General features: G+C 36.1%; 4 non-coding genes across 4 annotated transcripts; all 4 read left to right on the plus strand.

The window, feature by feature from the left end:
- Window positions 1-6,786: 6,786 nt before the first annotated feature.
- Window positions 6,787-6,858, plus strand: TRNAC-GCA (transfer RNA cysteine (anticodon GCA)). Its single transcript has one exon. It is a non-coding gene; the product is annotated as a tRNA-Cys (tRNA).
- A 3,729-nt stretch (window positions 6,859-10,587) lies between these two features.
- TRNAC-GCA (transfer RNA cysteine (anticodon GCA)) lies at window positions 10,588-10,659 on the plus strand. Its single transcript has one exon. It is a non-coding gene; the product is annotated as a tRNA-Cys (tRNA).
- A 5,880-nt stretch (window positions 10,660-16,539) lies between these two features.
- Window positions 16,540-16,611, plus strand: TRNAC-GCA (transfer RNA cysteine (anticodon GCA)). Its single transcript has one exon. It is a non-coding gene; the product is annotated as a tRNA-Cys (tRNA).
- A 4,717-nt stretch (window positions 16,612-21,328) lies between these two features.
- On the plus strand, window positions 21,329-21,400 carry TRNAC-GCA (transfer RNA cysteine (anticodon GCA)). Its single transcript has one exon. It is a non-coding gene; the product is annotated as a tRNA-Cys (tRNA).
- Window positions 21,401-24,041: the final 2,641 nt, after the last annotated feature.

The following is a 24,041-nucleotide window of genomic DNA, read 5'->3' on the forward strand; positions in this document are numbered from 1 at the left end:
ATAATATGCCCTTAATGAAATGTATCAATTTGTACAGCAAACCAGAAGTGCACTGATGTCATTAGTTCCACAAGTTCCATACAGTCACCCACTCTATCACTTTTTTAAAAAAGGTCAGTTTTCAGCATTCAATGGTATATGTCAGTGGTAGAGCGTAGGAAGCAGTTCAAGAAGTCCCTGTTTCATAACCATATACCCTCTTCAATAGATCCAGTTAAAATGTTTTTCAACCCAATGCACTGTAAGAAACAATAAGCTATATCATCAGTTCATATACAAAACAATGAACAATTGGGTTTAACTATGCTCTTAGCACAAAATCAACAAACTGCAGTAGAGAAGCAGTTACGTTTTGCAGAATTTGTGCATTTGACAAAAGTTTTATTTCCATGTTCCAAGATCTACATGTGATACGAAATGTATGAATTCTTGCAATGGAAACCTCACTGTATTTTACCAAGGCAAATAAAGGACATCATTTGTACCCCTTATACTTATAAGGAGGGTTTGGTGGCTGAAAATGCATTGCTTTGATGGTGATTGCATGTTGCTTCCACTTTGTACATATTACTGAAAAAGGTGAATATTTTAGAAATAGGGCTATAGCTCAGGGGTAGAGCATTTAATGGCAAATCAAGAGGGCCCTAGTTCAAATCTGAATGCCCACTTGTTTTACCTGTAGAAATATTTATTTAATTAGATAAATTGAAGAAAACATTTACAATCTTAGCATTTTATGTAATGAGCAACACATTTCTACATTCGAAATACTCCTGATCATCTCCTGAAACATAGGGTAAACACCATTAAGCTGTTTCGGATTTCTTCGTATGATACAAGCTGTGTATTATGAAGTGGGAGAATGGGAGAAAAGACTCCCCCAATCTCCTCGCGCCCCTGGCCTAGAGGATCGCGACCCAGACACCCGCCATGAGATGAATTTGCCTATCTACCAGACGACCAAATACCCTGGTACAGGAACATACGGATGTGCCCATCAGCCTGCCCACCAGCCTGCCCTGCTCAAGCCGACATCTGCGGCATGGATGAACTCGACTAAACCCTTCAACAGTAAATAAACACATCGTTAGAGATGCCATGACGACCTAGCCAACTGTCAGAACACTTGTGCAACCATGCACACTGGACACCCCCACACCTATCTACATGAAGAACATACTCAGTGCTATGACGTAGGTGACAGACTCACCCACTGACGCGCATCTTTATCATTTTTTACATAGGTCTTTCGAAATGCAGAAACGCAAGACGCACAAAGCACTCATCTAAATGCTTGCAGACGCTTCTCCTAACCCTTGCATTGTGATGAAAATACAACGTAGACATGGTCCCGCCTATGAAGCAATGTGATACCGCAACTTAAAGTGCTGTGCATTAAACATCCCCACCTATGCACCAGGCCCAAGTAGGCCGCAAGCAAGAGCCTCCATGAACATTGAAGGAGCAAGAGTACAATTGCTGACCCTGCAGAACGCGCCCAGCGAGAACTGACAGCCAAGGGAGCGATGTTGCAACTCGCATGCCACCAGCCGACGCCAAGGTCGCACCTGCAAGCTAAGCCAGACACACAGTTGAAAGTACAACTTAAATGTGCAGAATTCTGCCTCAACCACGGTCTCTCCTCACGTGACCAAGCCAAACCTGACAGGGTGCCAGACCCAGGAGGGAGAAGTCGCCTGGGTCCCACGTTTGAGACACAGGCTGCAACAATGAAATGACCTAATGGACACCTACAGCGATGGGAATGGTCTGATCTCAGGCATATGAGCAAATCCACGCATTGTCTGCACAAACACATAGTTACATATTGTTGCAAATGACAGGTACACCGCGAGCAGGGAACAACGATGGTCCCAGGCTGGGGGGCTCGCGAGTCGACCAATCAGAACATGGGGCACTCATCACTGACGCCACTAACATTAGCCAATCATTAGGGGTCTTTGTGTAACAATTTTCAAGTATCTAATAGAAGGGACAACCTAAGTATACCACCTGACTGACCCTTAACCACTAACAGCGTTCTCTATACGTATGCTATACTAACCCTACCACTCTAGCGACCAATCCAGAGTGGCGATAGGTTTTTTGCTAACTTTCCCAGGTGACGCAAGTAGCGCGTCATACTGAGGCAAAAAGGGGCCTGCGAGCCCCACGAATTTCGAGAGTCTGGACGGACGCGTACGATCCTAGACCCATCCCTGCCGTTATTCAATAAACAGCAGTAACACCTTGCTTCTTGTGTGTGTCTCATACTCATTTTTGGGATACATGGGAGGAGTTGGGGCCCCCAGCCCGGAGGTCCGCGGAAGGCCCAGCCGACCCCGGGAGAAACTCTGCGACAATTACATTCACCCAAGTTCTACTGGTGATATTATCAGTTTGAAATAGTCCATTGGACGCTCATATGAATGTTATAAAACTGTGGTGTAAACCAATAATATTCCCTTAATGAAATGTATTAATTTGCGCAGTTTTCAGCATTGAAGGGTTTATGTCAGTGGTAGAGGGTAGGAGTGAAGTTCAAGAAGTCCCTGTTTCATAACCATATACCCTCTTCAATAGATCCTGTTAAAATGTTTTTCAACCCAATGCACTGTAAGAAACAATAAGATATATCATCATTTCATATACAAAACAATGAACAATTGGGTTTAACTATGCTCTTAGCACAAAATCAACAAACTGCAGTAGAGAAGCAGTTACGTTTTGCAGAATTTGTGCATTTGACAAACGTTTTTTTTCCATGTTCCAAGATCTACATGTGATACGAAATGTGAGAATTCTTGCAATGGAAACCTCACTGTATTTTACCAAGGCAGATAAAGGACATCTTTTGTACCCCTTATACTTATAAGGAGGGTTTGGTGGCTGAAAATGCATTGCTTTGATGGTGATTGCATATTGCTTCCACTTTGTACATATTACTGAATAAATAAAGGTGAACATTTCAGAAATGGGGCTATAGCTCAGGGGTAGAGCATTTCACTGCAGATCAAGAGGGCCCTAGTTCAAATCTGGATGCCCACTTGTTTTACCTGTAGAACTATTTTTTTAATTAGATAAATTGAAGAAAATATTGCAATCTTAACATTTTATGTAATGAGCAACACATTTCTACATTTGAAATACTCCTGATCATCTCCTGAAACATAGGGTAAACACCATTAAGCTGTCTAGGATTTCTTCTCATGATACAAGCTGTGTTTTGCATTCACCCAAGTTCTACTGGTGATATTATCTGTTTGAAATAGTCCATTGGAAGCTCATATGAATGTTATAAAACTGTGGTGGAAACCAATAATATGCCCTTAATGAAATGTATTAATTTGTACAGCTGACCGGAAAGTGCACTGATGTCATTAGTTCTACAAGTTCCATACAGTCACCCACTCTATCACCTTTTTAAAAAAGGGCAGTTTTCAACATTCAAGGGTTTATGTCAGTGGCAGAGCGTAGGAGTGCAGTTCAAGAAGTCCCTGTTTCATAACCATACACCCTCTTCAATAGATCCTGTTAAAATGTTTTTCAACCCAATGCACTGTAAGAAACAATAGGATATATCATCATTTCATATACAAAACAATGAACAATTGGGTTTAACTATGCTCCTAGCACAAAATCAACAAACTGCAGTAGAGAAGCAGTTACGTTTTGCAGAATTTGTGCATTTGAGAAAAGTTTTTTTTCCATGTTCCAAGATCTACATGTGATACGAAATGTATGAATTCTTGCAATGGAAACCTCACTGTATTTTACCAAGGCATATAAAGGACATCTTTTGTACCCCTTATACTTATAAGGAGGGTTTGGTGGCTGAAAATGCATTGCTTTGATGGTGATTGTATGTTGCTTCCACTTTGTACATATTACTGAATAAATAAAGGTGAACCTTTCAGAAATGGGGGTATAGCTCAGTGGTAGAGCATTTCACTGCAGGTTAAGAGGTCCCTAGTTCAAATCTGGGTGCCCCCTTGTCCAACTGTTTTACCTGTAACACTATTTTTTTAATTAAATAAATTGAAGAAAACATTTAAAATCTTAGCATTTTATGTAATGAGCAACACATTTCTACATTTGAAATACTCCTGATCATCTCCTGAAACATAGGGTAAACACCATGAAACTGTTTAGGATTTCTTCGTATGATACAAGCTGTGTTTTACATTCACCCAAGTTCTACTGGTGATATTATCAGTTTGAAATAGTCCATTGGAAGCTCATATGAATGCTATAAAACTGTGGTGGAAACCAATAATATGCCCTTAATGAAATGTAATAATTTGTACAGATGACCAGAAGTGCACTGATGTCATTAGTTCTACAAGTTCCATAGAGTCACCCACTCTATCACTTTTTTAAAAAAGGGCAGTTTTCAACATTGAAGGGTTTATGTCAGTGGTAGAGCGTAGGAGTGTAGTTCAAGAAGTCCCTGTTTCATAACCATACACCCTCTTCAATAGATCCTGTTAAAATGTTTTTCAACCCAATGCACTGTAAGAAACAATAGGATATATCATCATTTCATATACAAAACAATGAACAATTGGGTTTAACTATGCTCTTAGCACAAAATCAACAAACTGCAGTAGAGAAGCAGTTACATTTTGCAGAATTTGTGCATTTGACAAAAGATTTTTTTTTTCCATGTTCCAAGATCTACATGTGATACGAAATGTATGAATTCTTGCAATGGAAACCTCACTGTATTTTACCAAGGCAGATAAAGGACATCTTTTGTACCCTGCTACTTATAAGGAGGGTTTGGTGGCTGAAAATGCATTGCTTTGATGGTGATTGCATGTTGCTTCCACTGTGTACATATTACTGAATAAATAAAGGTGAACATTTCAGAACTGGGGGTATAGCTCAGTGGTAGAGCATTTAACTGCAGATCAAGAGGTCCCTAGCTCGAATCTATGTGCCCCCTTGTCCAGCTCTTTCACCTGTAGAAATATTTTTTTAATCAAATAAATTGAAGAAAACATTTACAATCTTAGCATTTTATGTAATGAGCAACACATTTCTACATTTGAAATACTCCTGATCATCTCCTGAAACATAAGGTAAACACCATGAAACTGTTTAGGATTTCTTCATATGATACAAGCTGTGTTTTACATAAACCCACGTTCTACTGGTGATATTATCAGTTTGAAATAGTCCATTGGAAGCTCATATGAATGTTATAAAACTGTGGTGGCAACCAATAATATGCCCTTAATGAAATGTATTAATTTGTACAGCTGACCAGAAGTGCACTGAAGTCATTAGTTCTACAAGTTCCATACAGTCACCCACTCTATCACCTTTTTCAAAAAGGGCAGTTTTCAGCATTCAAGGGTTTATGTCAGTGGTAGAGCGTAGGAGTGCTTTTCAAGAAGCCCCTGTTTCATAACCATATACCCTCTTCAATAGATCCTGTTAAAATGTTTTTCAACCCAATGCACTGTAAGAAACAATAGGATATATCATCATTTCATATAAAAAAACAATGAACTATTGGGTTTAACTATACTCTTAGCACAAAATCAACAAACTGCAGTAGAGAAGCAGTTACATTTTGCAGAATTTGTGCATTTGACAAAAGAATTTTTTTCCATGTTCCAAGATCTACATGTGATAAGAAATGTATGAAGCCTTGCAATGGAAACCTCACTGTATTTTACGAAGGCAGATAAAGGACATCCTTCGCACCCCATACACTTATAAGGAGGGTTTTGTGGCTGAAAATGCATTGCTTTGATGGTGATTGCATGTTGCTTGTACTTTGTACATATTACCGAATTAATAAAGGCGAACTTTTCAGAACTGGAGTATAGCTCAGTGGTAGAGCATTTCACTGCAGATCAAGAGTTCCCTAGTTCAAAACTGGGTGCCCCCTTGTTCAACTGTTTTACCTGTAGAAGTATTTTTCTAATTAAATAAATTGAAGAAAACATTTACAATCTTAGCATTTTATGTAATGAGCAACACATTTCTACATTAGAAATACTCCTGATTATCTCCTGAAACATAGGGTAAACACCATGAAACTGTTTAGGATTTCTTCATATGATACAAGCTGTGGTTTACATTCACCCAAGTTCTACTGGTGATATTATCAGTTTGAAATAGTCCATTGGAAGCTCATATGAATGTTATAAAACTGTGGTGGAAACCAATAATATGCCCTTAATGAAATGTATTAATTTGTACAGCTGACCAGAAGTGCACTGATGTCATTAGTTCTACAAGTTCCATACAGTCACCCACTCTATCACTTTTTTTAAAAAAAGGGCAGTTTTCAGCATTCAAGGGTTTAACTCAGTGGTAGAGCGTAGGAGTGCAGTTCAAGAAGTCCCTGTTTCATAACCATATACCCTCGTCAATAGATCCTGTTAAAATGTTTTTCAACTCAATGCACTGTAAGAAACAATAGGATATATCATCATTTCATATACAAAACAATGAACAATTGGGTTTAACTATGCTCTTAGCACAAAATCAACAAACTGCAGTAAAGAAGCAGTTACATTTTGCAGAATTTGTGCATTTGACAAAAGATTTTTTTTCCATGTTCCAAGATCTACATGTGATACGAAATGTATGAATTCTTGCACTGGAAACATCACTGTATTTTACCAAGGCAGATAAAGGACATCCTTCGCACCCCATATACTTATAAGGAGGGTTTGGTGGCTGAAAATGCATTGCTTTGATGGTGATTGCATGTTGCTTGAACTTTGTACATATTACTGAATTAATAAAGGTGAACTTTTCAGGACTGGGGGTATGGCTCAGTGGTAGACCATTTGACTGCAGATCAAGAGGTCCCTAGTTCAAATCTGGGTGCCCCCTTGTACAACTGTTTTACCTGTAGAAATATTTTTTTAAATAAATTGAAGAAAACATTTACAATCTTAGCATTTTATGTAATGAGCAACACATTTCTACATTTGAAATACTCCTGATCATCTCCTGAAACATAAGGTAAACACCATGAAACTGTTTAGGATTTCTTCATATGATACAAGCTGTGTTTTACATAAACCCAAGTTCTACTGGTGATATTATCAGTTTGAAATAGTCCATTGGAAGCTCATATGAATGTTATAAAACTGTGGTGCAAACCAATAACATGCCCTTAATGAAATGTATTAATTTGTACAGCTGACCAGAAGTGCACTGATGTCATTAGTTCTACAAGTTCCATACAGTCACCCGTTCTATCACCTTTTTCAAAAAGGGCAGTTTTCAGCATTCAAGGGTTTATGTCAGTGGTAGAGCGTAGGAGTGCTTTTCAAGAAGTACCTGTTTCATAACCATATACCCTCTTCAATAGATCCTGTTAAAATGTTTTTCAACCCAATGCACTGTAAGCAACAATAGGATATATCATTTCATATAAAAACAATGAACAATTGGGTTTAACTATGCTCTTAGCACAAAATCAACAAACTGCAGTAGAGAAGCAGTTACATTTTGCAGAATTTGTGCATTTGACAAAAGATTTTTTTTCCATGTTCCAAGATCTACATGTGATAAGAAATGTATGAAGTCTTGCAATGGAAACCTCACTGTATTTTACCAAGGCAGATAAAGGACATCCTTCGCACCCCATACACTTATAAGGAGGGTTTTGTGGCTGAAAATGCATTGCTTTGATGGTGATTGCATGTTGCTTGTACTTTGTACATATTACTGAATTAATAAAGGCAAACTTTTCAGAACTGGGGTATAGCTCAGTGGTAGAGCATTTCACTGCAGATCAAGAGTTCCCTAGTTCAAAACTGGGTGCCCCCTTGTTCAACTGTTTTACCTGTAGAAATATTTTTCTAATTAAATAAATTGAAGAAAACATTTACAATCTTAGCATTTTATGTAATGAGCAACACATTTCTACATTAGAAATACTCCTGATTATCTCCTGAAACATATGGTAAACACCATGAAACTGTTTAGGATTTCTTCATATGATACAAGCTGTGTTTTACATTCACCCAAGTTCTACTGGTGATATTATCAGTTTGAAATAGTCCATTGGAAGCTCATATGAATGTTATAAAACTGTGGTGCAAACCAATAACATGCCCTTAATGAAATGTATTAATTTGTACAGCTGACCAGAAGTGCACTGATGTCATTAGTTCTACAAGTTCCATACAGTCACCCACTCTATCACCTTTTTCAAAAAGGGCAGTTTTCAGCATTCAAGGGTTTATGTCAGTGTTAGAGCGTAGGAGTGCTTTTCAAGAAGTCCCTGTTTCATAACCATATACCCTCTTCAATAGATCCTGTTAAAATGTTTTTCAACCCAATGCACTGTAAGAAACAATAGGATATATCATTTCATATAAAAAACAATGAACAATTGGGTTTAACTATGCTCTTAGCACAAAATCAACAAACTGCAGTATAGAAGCAGTTACATTTTGCAGAATTTGTGCATTTGACAAAAGATTTTTTTTTCCATGTTCCAAGATCTACATGTGATAAGAAATGTATGAAGTCTTGCAATGGAAACCTCACTGTATTTTACCAAGGCAGATAAAGGACATCCTTCGCACCCCATACACTTATAAGGAGGGTTTTGTGGCTGAAAATGCATTGCTTTGATGGTGATTGCATGTTGCTTGTACTTTGTACATATTACTGAATTAATAAAGGCGAACTTTTCAGAACTGGGGTATAGCTCAGTGGTAGAGCATTTCACTGCAGATCAAGAGTTCCCTAGTTCAAAACTGGGTGCCCCCTTGTTCAACTGTTTTACCTGTAGAAATATTTTTCTAATTAAATAAATTGAAGAAAACATTTACAATCTTAGCATTTTATGTAATGAGCAACACATTTCTACATTAGAAATACTCCGGATTATCTCCTGAAACATATGGTAAACACCATGAAACTGTTTAGGATTTCTTCATATGATACAAGCTGTGTTTTACATTCACCCAATTTCTACTGGTGATATTATCAGTTTGAAATAGTCCATTGGAAGCTCATATGAATGTTATAAAACTGTGGTGGAAACCAATAATATGCCCTTAATGAAATGTATTAATTTGTACAGCTGACCAGAAGTGCACCGATGTCATTAGTTCTACAAGTTCCATACAGTCACCCACTCTATCACCTTTTTAAAAAAGGGCAGTTTTCAGCATTCAAGGGTTTATGTCAGTGGTAGAGCGTAGGAGTGCTTTTCAAGAAGTCCCTGGTTCATAACCATATACCCTCTTCAATAGATCCTGTTAAAATGTTTTTCAACCCAATGCACTGTAAGAAACAATCGGATATATCATCATTTCATATACAACACAATGAACAATTGGGTTTAACTATGCTCTTAGCACAAAATCAACAAACTGCAGTAGAGAAGCAGTTACATTTTGCAGAATTTGTGCATTTGACAAAAGATTTTTTTTCCATGTTCCAAGATCTACATGTGATACAAAATGTATGAATTCTTGCAATGGAAACCTCACTGTATTTTACCAAGGCAGATAAAGGACATCCTTCGCACCTCATATACTTATAAGGAGGGTTTGGTGGCTGAAAATGCATTGCTTTGATGGTGATTGCATGTTGCTTCCACTTTGTACATATTACTGAATAAATAAAGGTGAACATTTCAGAAATGGGGTTATAGCTCAGGGGTAGAGCATTTCACTGCAGATCAAAAGGTCGCTAGTTCAAATCTGGGTGCCCCCTTGTCCAACTGTTTTACCTGTAGAAATACGTTTTAATTAAATAAATTAAAGAAAACATTTACAATCTTAGCATTTTAGGTAATGAGCAACACATTTCTACATTTGAAATACTCCTGATCATCACCTGAAACATAGGGTAAACACCATTAAGCTGTTTAGGATTTCTTCATATGATACAAGATGTGTTTTACATTCACCCAAGTTCTACTGGTGATATGATCAGTTTGAAATAGTCCATTGGAAGCTCTTATGAATGTTATAAAACTGTGGTGGAAACCAATAATATGCCCTTAATGAAATGTATTAATTTGTACAGCTGACCAGAAGTGCACTGATGTCATTAGTTCTACAAGTTCCATAAAGTCACCCACTCTATCACTTTTTAAAAAAGGGCAGTTTTCAGCATTCAAGGGTTTATGTCAGTGGTAGAGCGTAGGAGTGCAGTTCAAGAAGTCTCTGTTTCATAACCATATACCCTCTTCAATAGATCCTGTTAAAATGTTTTTCAACCCAATGCACTGTAAGAAACAATACGATATATCATCATTTTTTATAGAAAACAATGAACAATTGGGTTTAGCTATGCTCTTAGCACAAAATCAACAAACTGCAGTAGAGATGCAGTTACGTTTTGCAGAATTTGTGCATTTGACAAAAGGTTTTTTTCCATGTGCCAAGATCTACATGTGATACAAAATGTATGAATTCTTGCAATGGAAACCTCACTGTATTTTACCAAGGCAGATAAAGGACATCCTTCGCACCCCATATACTTATAAGGAGGGTTTGGTGGCTGAAAATGCATTGCTTTGATGGTGATTGCATGTTGCTTGCACTTTGTACATATTACTGAATTAATAAAGGTGAACTTTTCAGAAATGGGGGTATAGCTCAGTGATAGAGCATTTGACTGCAGATCAAGAGGTCCCTAGTTCAAATCTGGGTGCCCCCTTGTTCAACTGTTTTACCTGTAGAAATATTTTCTTAATTAAATAAATTGAAGAAAACATTTACAATCTTAGCATTTTATGTAATGAGCAACACATTTCTACATTAGAAATACTCCTGATCATCTCCTGAAACATAGAGTAAACACCATGAAACTGTTTAGGATTTCTTCATATGATACAAGCTGTGTTTTACATTCACCCAAGTTCTACTGGTGATATGATCAGTTTGAAATAGTCCATTGGAAGCTCATATGAATGTTATAAAACTGTGGTGCAAACCAATATTATGCCCTTAATGAAATGTATTAATTTGTACAGCTGACCAGAAGTGCACTGATGTCATTAGTTCTACAAGTTCCATACAGTCACCCACTCTATCACCTTTTTCAAAAAGGGCAGTTTTCAGCATTCAAGGGTTTATGTCAGTGGTAGAGCGTAGGAGTGCTTTTCAAGAAGTCCCTGTTTCATAACCATATACCCTCTTCCATAGATCCTGTTAAAATGTTTTTCAACCCAATGCACTGTAAGAAACAATAGGATATATCATCATTTCATATAAAAAACAATGAACAATTGGGTTTAACTAAGCTCTTAGCACAAAATCAACAAACTGCAGTAGAGAAGCAGTTACATTTTGCAGAATTTGTGCATTTGACAAAAGATTTTTTTTCCATGTTCCAAGATCTACATGTGATAAGAAATGTATGAAGTCTTGCAAAGGAAACCTCACTGTATTTTACCAAGGCAGATAAAGGACATCCTTCGCACCCCATACACTTATAAGGAGGGTTTTGTGGCTGAAAATGCATTGCTTTGATGGTGATTGCATGTTGCTTGTACTTTGTACATATTACTGAATTAATAAAGGCGAACTTTTCAGAACTGGGGTATAGCTCAGTGGTAGAGCATTTCACTGCAGATCAAGAGTTCTCTAGTTCAAAACTAGGTGCCCCCCTTGTTCAACTGTTTTACCTGTAGATATATTTTTCTAATTAAATAAATTGAAGAAAACATTTACAATCTTAGCATTTTATGTAATGAGCAACACATTTCTACATTAGAAATACTCCTGATTATCTCCTGAAACATAGGGTAAACACCATGAAACTGTTTAGGATTTCTTCATATGATACAAGCTGTGTTTTACATTCACCCAAGTTCTAATGGTGATATTATCAGTTTGAAATAGTCCATTGGAAGCTCATATGAATGTTATAAAACTGTGGTGGAAACCAATAATATTCCCTTAATGAAATGTATTACTTTGTACAGCTGACCAGAAGTGCACCGATGTCATTAGTTCTAAAAGTTCTATACAGTCACCCACTCTATCACCTTTTTAAAAAAGGGCAGTTTTCAACATTCAAGGGTTTATGTCAATGGTAGAGAGTAGGAGTGCAGTTCAAGAAGTCCCTGTTCATAACCATATAACCTCTTCAATAGTTCATGTTAAAATGTTTATCAACCGAATGCACTGTAAGAAACAATAGGATATATCATCATTTCATATAAAAAACAATGAACAATTGGGTTTAACTATGCTCTTAGCACAAAATCAACAAAATGCAGTAGAGAAGCAGTTACGTTTTGCAGAATTTGTGCATTTGACAAACATTTTTTTTCAATGATCCAAGATCTACATGTGATACGAAATGTATGAATTCTTGCAGTGGAAACCTCACTGTATCGGAAACAATCGGTCATTAGTTCTACAAGTTCCATACAGTCACCCACTCTATCACCTTTTTAAAAAAGGGCAGTTTTCAGCATTCAAGGGTTTATGTCAGTGGTAGAGCGTAGGAGTGCTTTTCAAGAAGTCCCTGGTTCATAACCATATACCCTCTTCAATAGATCCTGTTAAAATGTTTTTCAACCCAATGCACTGTAAGAAACAATCGGATATATCATCATTTCATATACAACACAATGAACAATTAGGCAGATAAAGGACCTCTTTTGTACCCCTTATACTTATAAGGAGGGTTTGGTGGCTGAAAATGCATTGCTTTGATGGTGATTGCATGTTGCTTCCACTGTGTACATATTACTGAATAAATAAAGGTGAACATTTCAGAAATGGGGGTATAACTCAGGGGTAGAGCATTTCACTGCAGATCAAAAGGTCCCCAGTTCAAATCTGGGTGCCACCTTGTACAACTGTTTTACCTGTAGAAATATGTTTTTAATTAAATAAATTAAAGAAAACATTTACAATCTTAGCATTTTATGTAATGAGCAACACATTTCTACATTTGAAATACTCCTGATCATCTCTTGAAACAGAGGGTAAACACCAAGAAACTGTTTAGGATTTCTTCATATGATACAAGCTGTGTTTTACATTCACCCAAGTTCTACTGGTGATATTATCAGTTTGAAATAGTCCATTGGAAGCTCATATGAATGTTATAAAACTGTGGTGGAAACCAATAATATGCCCTTAATGAAATGTAATAATTTGTACAGATGACCAGAAGTGCACTGATGTCATTAGTTTTACAAGTTCCATAGAGTCACCCACTCTATCACCTTTTTAAAAAAGGGCAGTTTTCAACATTGAAGGGTTTATGTCAGTGGTAGAGCGTAGGAGTGTAGTTCAAGAAGTTCCTGTTTCATAACCATATACCCTCTTCAACAGATCCTGTTAAAATGTTTTTCAACCCAATGCACTGTAAGAAACAATAGGATATATCATCATTTCATATACAAAACAATGAACAATTGGGTTTAACTATGCTCTTAGCACAAAATCAACAAACTGCAGTAGAGAAGCAGTTACATTTTGCAGAATTTGTGCATTTGACAAAAGATTTTTTTTCCATGTTCCAAGATCTACATGTTATACAAAATGTATGAATTCTTGCAATGGAAACCTCACTGTATTTTACCAAGACAGATAAAGGACATCCTTCGCACCCCATATACTTATAAGGAGGGTTTGGTGGCTGAACATGCATTGCTTTGATGGTGATTGCATGTTGCTTGCACTTTGTACATATTACTGAATTAATAAAGGTGAACTTTTCAGAACTGGGGGTATAGCTCAGTGGTAGAGAATTTGACTGCAGATCAAGAGCTCCCTAGTTCAAATCTGGGTGCCCCCTTGTATAACTGTTTTACCTGTAGAAATATTTTTTTAAATAAATTGAAGAAAACATTTACAATCTTAGCATTTTATGTAATGAGCAACACATTTCTACATTTGAAATACTCCTGATCATCTCCTGAAACATAAGGTAAACACCATGAAACTGTTTAGGATTTCTTCATATGATACAAGCTGTGTTTTACATAAACCCACGTTCTACTGGTGATATTATCAGTTTGAAATAGTCCATTGGAAGCTCATATGAATGTTATAAAACTGTGGTGGCAACCAATAATATGCCCTTAATGAAATGTATTAATTTGTACAGCTGACCAGAAGTGCACTGAAGTCATTAGTTCTACAAGTTCCATACAGTCACCCACTCTATCACCTTTTTCAAAAAGGGCAGTTTTCAGCATTCAAGGGTTTATGTCAGTGGTAGAGCGTAGGAGTGCTTTTCAAGAAGCCCCTGTTTCATAACCATATACCCTCTTCAATAGATCCTGTTAAAATGTTTTTCAACCCAATGCACTGTAAGAAACAATAGGATATATCATCATTTCATATAAAAAAACAATGAACTATTGGGTTTAACTATACTCTTAGCACAAAATCAACAAACTGCAGTAGAGAAGCAGTTACATTTTGCAGAATTTGTGCATTTGACAAAAGAATTTTTTTCCATGTTCCAAGATCTACATGTGATAAGAAATGTATGAAGCCTTGCAATGGAAACCTCACTGTATTTTACGAAGGCAGATAAAGGACATCCTTCGCACCCCATACACTTATAAGGAGGGTTTTGTGGCTGAAAATGCATTGCTTTGATGGTGATTGCATGTTGCTTGTACTTTGTACATATTACCGAATTAATAAAGGCGAACTTTTCAGAACTGGAGTATAGCTCAGTGGTAGAGCATTTCACTGCAGATCAAGAGTTCCCTAGTTCAAAACTGGGTGCCCCCTTGTTCAACTGTTTTACCTGTAGAAGTATTTTTCTAATTAAATAAATTGAAGAAAACATTTACAATCTTAGCATTTTATGTAATGAGCAACACATTTCTACATTAGAAATACTCCTGATTATCTCCTGAAACATAGGGTAAACACCATGAAACCTTTTAGGATTTCTTCATATGATACAAGCTGTGTTTTACATTCACCCAAGTTCTACTGGTGATATTATCAGTTTGAAATAGTCAATTAGAAGCTCATATGAATGTTATAAAACTGTGGTGGAAACCAATAATATGCCCTTAATGAACTGTATTAATTTGTACAGCTGACCAGAAGTGCACTGATGTCATTAGTTCTACAAGTTCCATACAGTCACCCACTCTATCACCTTTTTAAAAAAGGGCAGTTTTCAGCATTCAAGGGTTTAACTCAGTGGTAGAACATAGGAGTGCAGTTCAAGAAGTCCCTGTTTCATAACTATACACCCTCTTCAATAGATCCTATTAAAATGTTTTTCAACCCAATGCACTGTAGGAAACAAAAGGATATATCAACATTTCACATATAAAACAATGAACAATTGGGTTTAACTATGCTCTTAGCACAAAATCAACAAACTGCAGTAGAGAAGCAGTTACATTTTGCAGAATTTGTGCATTTGACAAAAGATTTTTTTTCCATGTTCCAAGATCTACATGTGATACGAAATGTATGAATTCTTGCAATGGAAACCTCACTGTATTTTACCAAGGCAGATAAAGGACATCTTTTGTACCACTTAAACTTATAAGGAGGGTTTGGTGGCTGAAAATGCATTGTTTTGATGGTGATTGCATGTTGCTTGCACTTTGTACATATTACTGAATTAATAAAGGTGAACTTTTCACAAATGTGGGTATAGCTCAGTGGTAGTGCATTTGACTGCAGATCAAGAGGTCCCTAGTTCAAATCTGGGTGCCCCCTTGTTCAACTGTTTTACCTGTAGAAATATGTTTTTAATTGAAGAAAACATTTACAATCTTAGCATTTTATGTAATGACCAACACATTTCTAAATTAGAAATACTCCTGATCATCTCCTGAAACATAGGGTAAACACCATGAAACTGTTTAGGATTTCTTCATATGATACAAGCTGTGTTTTACATTCACCCAAGTTCTACTGGTGATATTATCAGTTTGAAATAGTCCATTGGAAGCTCATATGAATGTTATAAAACTGTGGTGGAAACCAATAATATGCCCTTAATGAAATGTATTAATTTGTACAGCTTACCAGAAGTGCACTGATTTCATTAGTTCTACATGTTCCATACAGTCACCCACTCTATCACCTATTTAAAAAAAGGGCAGTTTTCAACATTCAAGGGTTTATGTCAGTGGTAGAGCGTAGGAGTGTAGTTCAAGAAGTCGCTGTTTCATAACCATATACCCTCTTCAATAGATCCTGTTAAAATGTTTTTCAACCCAATGCACTGTAAGAAACAAAAGGATATATCATCATTTCATATACAAAACAATGAACAATTGGGTTTAACTATGCTCTTAGCACAAAATCAACAAACTGCAGTAGAGAAGCAGTTACATTTTTCAGAATTTGTGCATTTGACAAAAGATTTTTTTTCCATGTTCCAAGATCTACATGGGATACGAAATGTATGAATTCTTGCAATGGAAACCCTACTGTATTTTACCAAGGCAGATAAAGGACATCCTTCGCACCCCATATACTTATAAGGAGGGTTTGGTGGCTGAAAATGCATTGCTTTGATGGTGATTGCATGTTGCTTGCACTTTGTACATATTACTGAATTAATAAAGGTGACATTTTCAGAACTGGGGGTATAGCTCAGTGGTAGAGCATTTGACTGCAGATCAAGAGGTCCCTAGTTCAAATCTGGGTGCCCCCTTGTTCAACTGTTTTACCTGTAGAAATATTTTTTTAAATTAAATAAATTGAAGAAAACATTTACAATCTTAGCATTTTATGTAATGAGCAACATATTTGTACATTAGAAATACTCCTGATCATCTCCTGAAACATAGGGTAAACACCATGAAACTGTTTAGGATTTCTTCGTATGATACAAGCTGTGTTTTACATTCACCCAAGTTCTACTGGTGATATTATCAGTTTGAAATAGTCCATTGGAAGCTCATATGAATGTTATAAAACTGTGGTGGAAACCAATAATATGCCCTTAATGAAATGTATTAATTTGTACAGCTGACCAGAAGTGCACTGATGTCATTAGTTCTACAAGTTCCATACAGTCACCCACTCTATCACCTTTTTAAAAAAGGGCAGTTTTCAGCATTCAAGGGTTTAACTCAGTGGTAGAGCGTAGGAATCCAGTTCAAGAAGTCCCCGTTTCATAACCATATACCCTCTTCAATAGGTCCTGTTAAAATGTTTTTCAACCCAATGCACTGTAAGAAACAATAGAAACAATAAGATATATCATCATTTCATATACAAATGAATGAACAATTGGGTTTAACTATGCTCTTAGCACAAAATCAACAAACTGCAGTAGAGAAGCAGTTGCATTTTGCAGAAGTTGTGCATTTGACAAAAGATTTTTTTTCCATGTTCCAAGATCTACATGTGATACGAAATGTATGAATTCTTGCAATGGAAACCTCACTGTATTTTACCAAGGCACATAAAGGACATCCTTCGCACCCCATATACTTATAAGGAGGGTTTAGTGGCTGAAAATGCTTTACTTTGATGGTGATTGCATGTTGCTTCCACTTTGTACATATTACTGAATAAATAAAGGTGAACATTTCATAAATGGGGGTATAGCTCAGGGGTAGAGCATTTCACTGCAGATCAAAAGGTCCCTAATTCAAATCTGGGTGCCCCCTTGTCCAACTGTTTTACCTGTAGAAATATGTTTTTAATTAAATAAATTGAAGTAAACATTTACAATCTTAGCATTTTATGTAATGAGCAACACATTTCTACATTTGAAATACTCCTGATCATCTCCTGAAACATTAGGTAAACACCATGAAACTGTTTAGGATTTCTTCGTATGATACAAGCTGTGTTTTACATTCACCCAAGTTCTACTGGTGATATGATTAGTTTGAAATAGTCCATTGGAAGCTCATATGATTGTGATAAAACTGTGGTGGAAACCAATAATATGCCCTTAATGAAATGTATTAATTTGTACAGCTGACCAGAAGTGCACTGATGTCATTAGTTCTACAAGTTCCATACAGTCACCCACTCTATCACCTTTTTAAAAAAGGGCAGTTTTCAGCATTCAAGGGTTTATGTCAGTGGTAGAGTGTACGAGGGCTTTTCAAGAAGTTCCTGTTTCATAACCATATACCCTCTTCAATAGATCTTGTTAAAATGTATTTTTTAACCGAATGCACTGTAAGAAACAATAAGATATATCATCATTTCATATACAAAAGAATGAACAATTGGGTTTAACTATGCTCTTAGCACAAAATCAACAAACTGCAGTAGAGAAGCAGTTACATTTTGCAGAATTTGTGCATTTGACAAAAGATTTTTTTTCCATGTTCCAAGATCTACATGTGATACGAAATGTATGAATTCTTGCAATGGAAACCTCACAGTATTTTACCAAGGCAGATAAAGGACATCTTTTGTACCCCTTATACTTATAAGGAGGGTTTGGTGGCTGTAAATGCATTGCTTTGATGGTGATTGCATGTTGCTTCCACTTTGTACATATTACTGAATAAATAAAGGTGAACATTTCAGAAATGGTGGTATAGCTCAGGGGTAGAGCATTTCACTGCAGATCAAAAGGTCCCTAATTCAAATCTGGGTGCACCCTTGTTCAACTGTTTTACCTGTAGAAATATGTTTTTAATTAAATAAATTGAAGTAAACATTTACAATCTTAGCATTTTATGTAATGATCAACACATTTCTACATTTGAAATACTCCTGATCATCACCTTGAACATAGGGTAAACACCATTACGCTGTTTAGGATTTCTTCATATGATACAAGCTGTGTTTTACATTCACCCAAGTTCTACTGGTGATATCATCAGTTTGAAATAGTCCATTGGAAGCTCTTATGAATGTTATAAAACTGTGGTGGAAACCAATAATATGCCCTTGATGAAATGTATTAATTTGTACAGCTGACCAGAAGTGCACTGATGTCATTAGTTCTACAAGTTCCATAAAGTCACCCACTCTATCATCTTTTTTAAAAAGGGCAGTTTTCAACATTCAAGGGTTTATGTCAGTGGTAGAGCGTAGGAGTGTAGTTCAAGAAGTCCCTGTTTCATAACCATATACCCTCTTCAATAGATCCTGTTAAAATGTTTTTCAACCCAATGCACTGTAAGAAACAATAAGATATATCATAATTTCATATACAAAACAATGAACAATTGGGTTTAACTATGCTCTTAGCACAAAATCAACAAACTGCAGTAGAGAAGCAGTTACATTTTGCAGAATTTGTGCATTTGACAAAAGATTTTTGTTCCATGTTCCAAGATCTACATGTGATACGAAATGTATGAATTCTTGCAATGGAAACCCCATTGTATTTTACCAAGGCAGATAAAGGACATCTTTTGTACCCCTTATACTTATAAGGAGGGTTTGGTGGCTGAAAATGCATTGCTTTGATGCTGATTGCATGTTGCGTCCACTTTGTACATATTACTGAATAAATAAAGGTGAACATTTCATAAATGGGGGTATAGCTCAGGGGTAGAGCATTTCACTGCAGATCAAAAGGTCCCTAATTCAAATCTGGGTGCCCCCTTGTCCAACTGTTTTACCTGTAGAAATATGTTTTTAATTAAATAAATTGAAGTAAACATTTACAATCTTAGCATTTTATGTAATGAGCAACACATTTCTACATTTGAAATACTCCTGATCATCTCCTGAAACATTAGGTAAACACCATGAAACTGTTTAGGATTTCTTCGTATGATACAAGCTGTGTTTTACATTCACCCAAGTTCTACTGGTGATATTATCAGTTTGAAATAGTCCATTGGAAGCTCATATGAATGTTATAAAACTGTGGTGGAAACCAATAATATGCCCTTAATGAAATGTATTAATTTGTACAGCTGACCAGAAGTGCACTGATGTCATTAGTTCTACAAGTTCCATACAGTCACCCACTCTATCACCTTTTTAAAAAAGGGCAGTTTTCCGCATTCAGGGGTTTAACTCAGTGGTAGAGCGTAGGAATCCAGTTCAAGAAGTCCCCGTTTCATAACCATATACCCTCTTCAATAGATCCTATTAAAATGTTTTTCAACCCAATGCACTGTAAGAAACAATAGAAGCAATAAGATATATCATCATTTCATATACAAAAGAATGAACAATTGGGTTTAACTATGCTCTTAGCACAAAATCAACAAACTGCAGTAGAGAAGCAGTTGCATTTTGCAGAATTTGTGCATTTGACAAAAGATTTTTTTTTCATGTTCCAAGATCTACATGTGATACGAAATGTATGAATTCTTGCACTGGAAACCTCACTGTATTTTACCAAGGCACATAAAGGACATCCTTCGCACCCCATATACTTATAAGGAGGGTTTGGTGGCTGAAAATGCTTTGCTTTGAAGGCGATTGCATGTTGCTTCCACTTTGTACATATTACTGAATCAATAAAGGTGAACATTTCAGAAATGGGGGTATAGCTCCGGAGTAGAGCATTTCACTGCAGATCAAAAGGTCACTAGTTCAAATCTGGGTGCCCCCTTGTCCAACTGTTTTACCTGTAGAAATATGTTTTAATTAAATAAATTGAAGTAAACATTTACAATCTTAGCATTTTATGTAATGAGCAACACATTTCTACATTTGAAATACTCCTGATCATCACCTGAAACATAGGGTAAACACCATTAAGCTGTTTAGGATTTCTTCATATGATACAAGCTGTGTTTTACATTCACCCAAGTTCTACTGGTGATATGATCAGTTTGAAATAGTTAATTGGAAGCTCTTATGAATGTTATAAAACTGTGGTGGAAACCAATAATATGCCCTTAATGAAATGTATTAATTTGTACAGCTGACCAGAAGTGCACTGATGCCATTAGTTCTACAAGTTCCATAGAGTCACCCACTCTATCACCTTTTTAAAAAAGGGCAGTTTTCAACATTCAAGGGTTTATGTCAGTGGTAGAGCGTAGGAGTGTAGTTCAAGAAGTCCCTGTTTCATAACCATATACACTCTTCAATAGATCCTGTTAAATGTTTTTCAACCCGATGCACTGTAAGAAACAATAAGATATATAATCATTTCATATACAAAACAATGAACAATTGGGTTTAACTATGCTCTTAGCACAAAATCAACAAACTGCAGTAGAGAAGCAGTTACATTTTTCAGAATTTGTGCGTTTGACAAAAGATTTTTTTTCCATGTTCCAAGATCTACATGTGATACGAAATGTATGAATTCTTGCAATGGAAACCTTACAGTATTTTACCAAGGCAGATAAAGGACATCCTTCGCACCCCATATACTTATAAGGAGGGTTTGGTGGCTGAAAATGCATTGCTTTGATGGTGATTGCATGTTGCTTGCACTTTGTACATATTACTGAATTAATAAAGGGGAACTTTTCAGAACAGGGGGTATAGCTCAGTGGTAGAGCATTTGACTGCAGATCAAGAGGTCCCTAGTTCAAATCTGGGTGCCCCCTTGTTCAACTGTTTTACCTGTAGAAATATTTTTTTAATTAAATAAATTGAAGAAAACATTTACAATCTTAGCATTTTATGTAATGAGCAACACATTTCTACATTTGAAATACTCCTGATCATCACCTGAAACATAGGGTAAACACCATTAAACTGTTTAGGATTTCTTCATATGATACAAGCTGTGTTTTACATTCACCCATGTTCTACTGGTGATATGATTAGTTTGAAATAGTCCATTGGAAGCTCATATGATTGTGATAAAACTGTGGTGGAAACCAATAATATGCCCTTAATGAAATGTATTAATTTGTACAGCTGACCAGAAGTGCACTGATGTCATTAGTTCTACAAGTTCCATACAGTCACCCACTCTATCACCTTTTTAAAAAAGGGCAGTTTTCAGCATTCAAGGGTTTATGTCAGTGGTAGAGTGTAGGAGGGCTTTTCAAGAAGTTCCTGTTTCATAACCATATACCCTCTTCAATAGATCCTGTTAAAATGTATTTTTTAACCGAATGCACTGTAAGAAACAATAAGATATATCATCATTTCATATACAAAAGAATGAACAATTGGGTTTAACTATGCTCTTAGCACAAAATCAACAAACTGCAGTAGAGAAGCAGTTACATTTTGCAGAATTTGTGCATTTGACAAAAGATTTTTTTTCCATGTTCCAAGATCTACATGTGATACGAAATGTATGAATTCTTGCAATGGAAACCTCACAGTATTTTACCAAGGCAGATAAAGGACATCTTTTGTACCCCTTATACTTATAAGGAGGGTTTGGTGGCTGTAAATGCATTGCTTTGATGGTGATTGCATGTTGCTTCCACTTTGTACATATTACTGAATAAATAAAGGTGAACATTTCAGAAATGGTGGTATAGCTCAGGGGTAGAGCATTTCACTGCAGATCAAAAGGTCCCTAATTCAAATCTGGGTGCACCCTTGTCCAACTGTTTTACCTGTAGAAATATGTTTTTAATTAAATAAATTGAAGTAAACATTTACAATCTTAGCATTTTATGTAATGATCAACACATTTCTACATTTGAAATACTCCTGATCATCACCTTGAACATAGGGTAAACACCATTACGCTGTTTAGGATTTCTTCATATGATACAAGCTGTGTTTTACATTCACCCATGTTCTACTGGTGATATGATTAGTTTGAAATAGTCCATTGGAAGCTCATATGATTGTGATAAAACTGTGGTGGAAACCAATAATATGCCCTTAATGAAATGTATTAATTTGTACAGCTGACCAGAAGTGCACTGATGTCATTAGTTCTACAAGTTCCATACAGTCACCCACTCTATCACCTTTTTAAAAAAGGGCAGTTTTCAGCATTCAAGGGTTTATGTCAGTGGTAGAGTGTAGGAGGGCTTTTCAAGAAGTTCCTGTTTCATAACCATATACCCTCTTCAATAGATCCTGTTAAAATGTATTTTTTAACCGAATGCACTGTAAGAAACAATAAGATATATCATCATTTCATATACAAAAGAATGAACAATTGGGTTTAACTATGCTCTTAGCACAAAATCAACAAACTGCAGTAGAGAAGCAGTTACATTTTGCAGAATTTGTGCATTTGACAAAAGATTTTTTTTCCATGTTCCAAGATCTACATGTGATACGAAATGTATGAATTCTTGCAATGGAAACCTCACAGTATTTTACCAAGGCAGATAAAGGACATCTTTTGTACCCCTTATACTTATAAGGAGGGTTTGGTGGCTGTAAATGCATTGCTTTGATGGTGATTGCATGTTGCTTCCACTTTGTACATATTACTGAATAAATAAAGGTGAACATTTCAGAAATGGTGGTATAGCTCAGGGGTAGAGCATTTCACTGCAGATCAAAAGGTCCCTAATTCAAATCTGGGTGCACCCTTGTCCAACTGTTTTACCTGTAGAAATATGTTTTTAATTAAATAAATTGAAGTAAACATTTACAATCTTAGCATTTTATGTAATGATCAACACATTTCTACATTTGAAATACTCCTGATCATCACCTTGAACATAGGGTAAACACCATTACGCTGTTTAGGATTTCTTCATATGATACAAGCTGTGTTTTACATTCACCCAAGTTCTACTGGTGATATGATCAGTTTGAAATAGTCCATTGGAAGCTCTTATGAATGTTATAAAACTGTGGTGGAAACCAATAATATGCCCTTGATGAAATGTATTAATTTGTACAGCTGACCAGAAGTGCACTGATGTCATTAGTTCTACAAGTTCCATAAAGTCACCCACTCTATCATCTTTTTTAAAAAGGGCAGTTTTCAACATTCAAGGGTTTATGTCAGTGGTAGAGCGTAGGAGTGTAGTTCAAGAAGTCCCTGTTTCATAACCATATACCCTCTTCAATAGATCCTGTTAAAATGTTTTTCAACCCAATGCACTGTAAGAAACAATAAGATATATCATAATTTCATATACAAAACAATGAACAATTGGGTTTAACTATGCTCTTAGCACAAAATCAACAAACTGCAGTAGAGAAGCAGTTACATTTTGCAGAATTTGTGCATTTGACAAAATATTTTTGTTCCATGTTCCAAGATCTACATGTGATACGAAATGTATGAATTCTTGCAATGGAAACCCCATT

The sequence above is a fragment of the Ambystoma mexicanum genome, unplaced genomic scaffold (assembly GCF_040938575.1).
Source record: "Ambystoma mexicanum isolate Mex_15411 unplaced genomic scaffold, UKY_AmexF1_1 Mex_scaf66, whole genome shotgun sequence".
NCBI lineage: Eukaryota > Metazoa > Chordata > Amphibia > Caudata > Ambystomatidae > Ambystoma > Ambystoma mexicanum.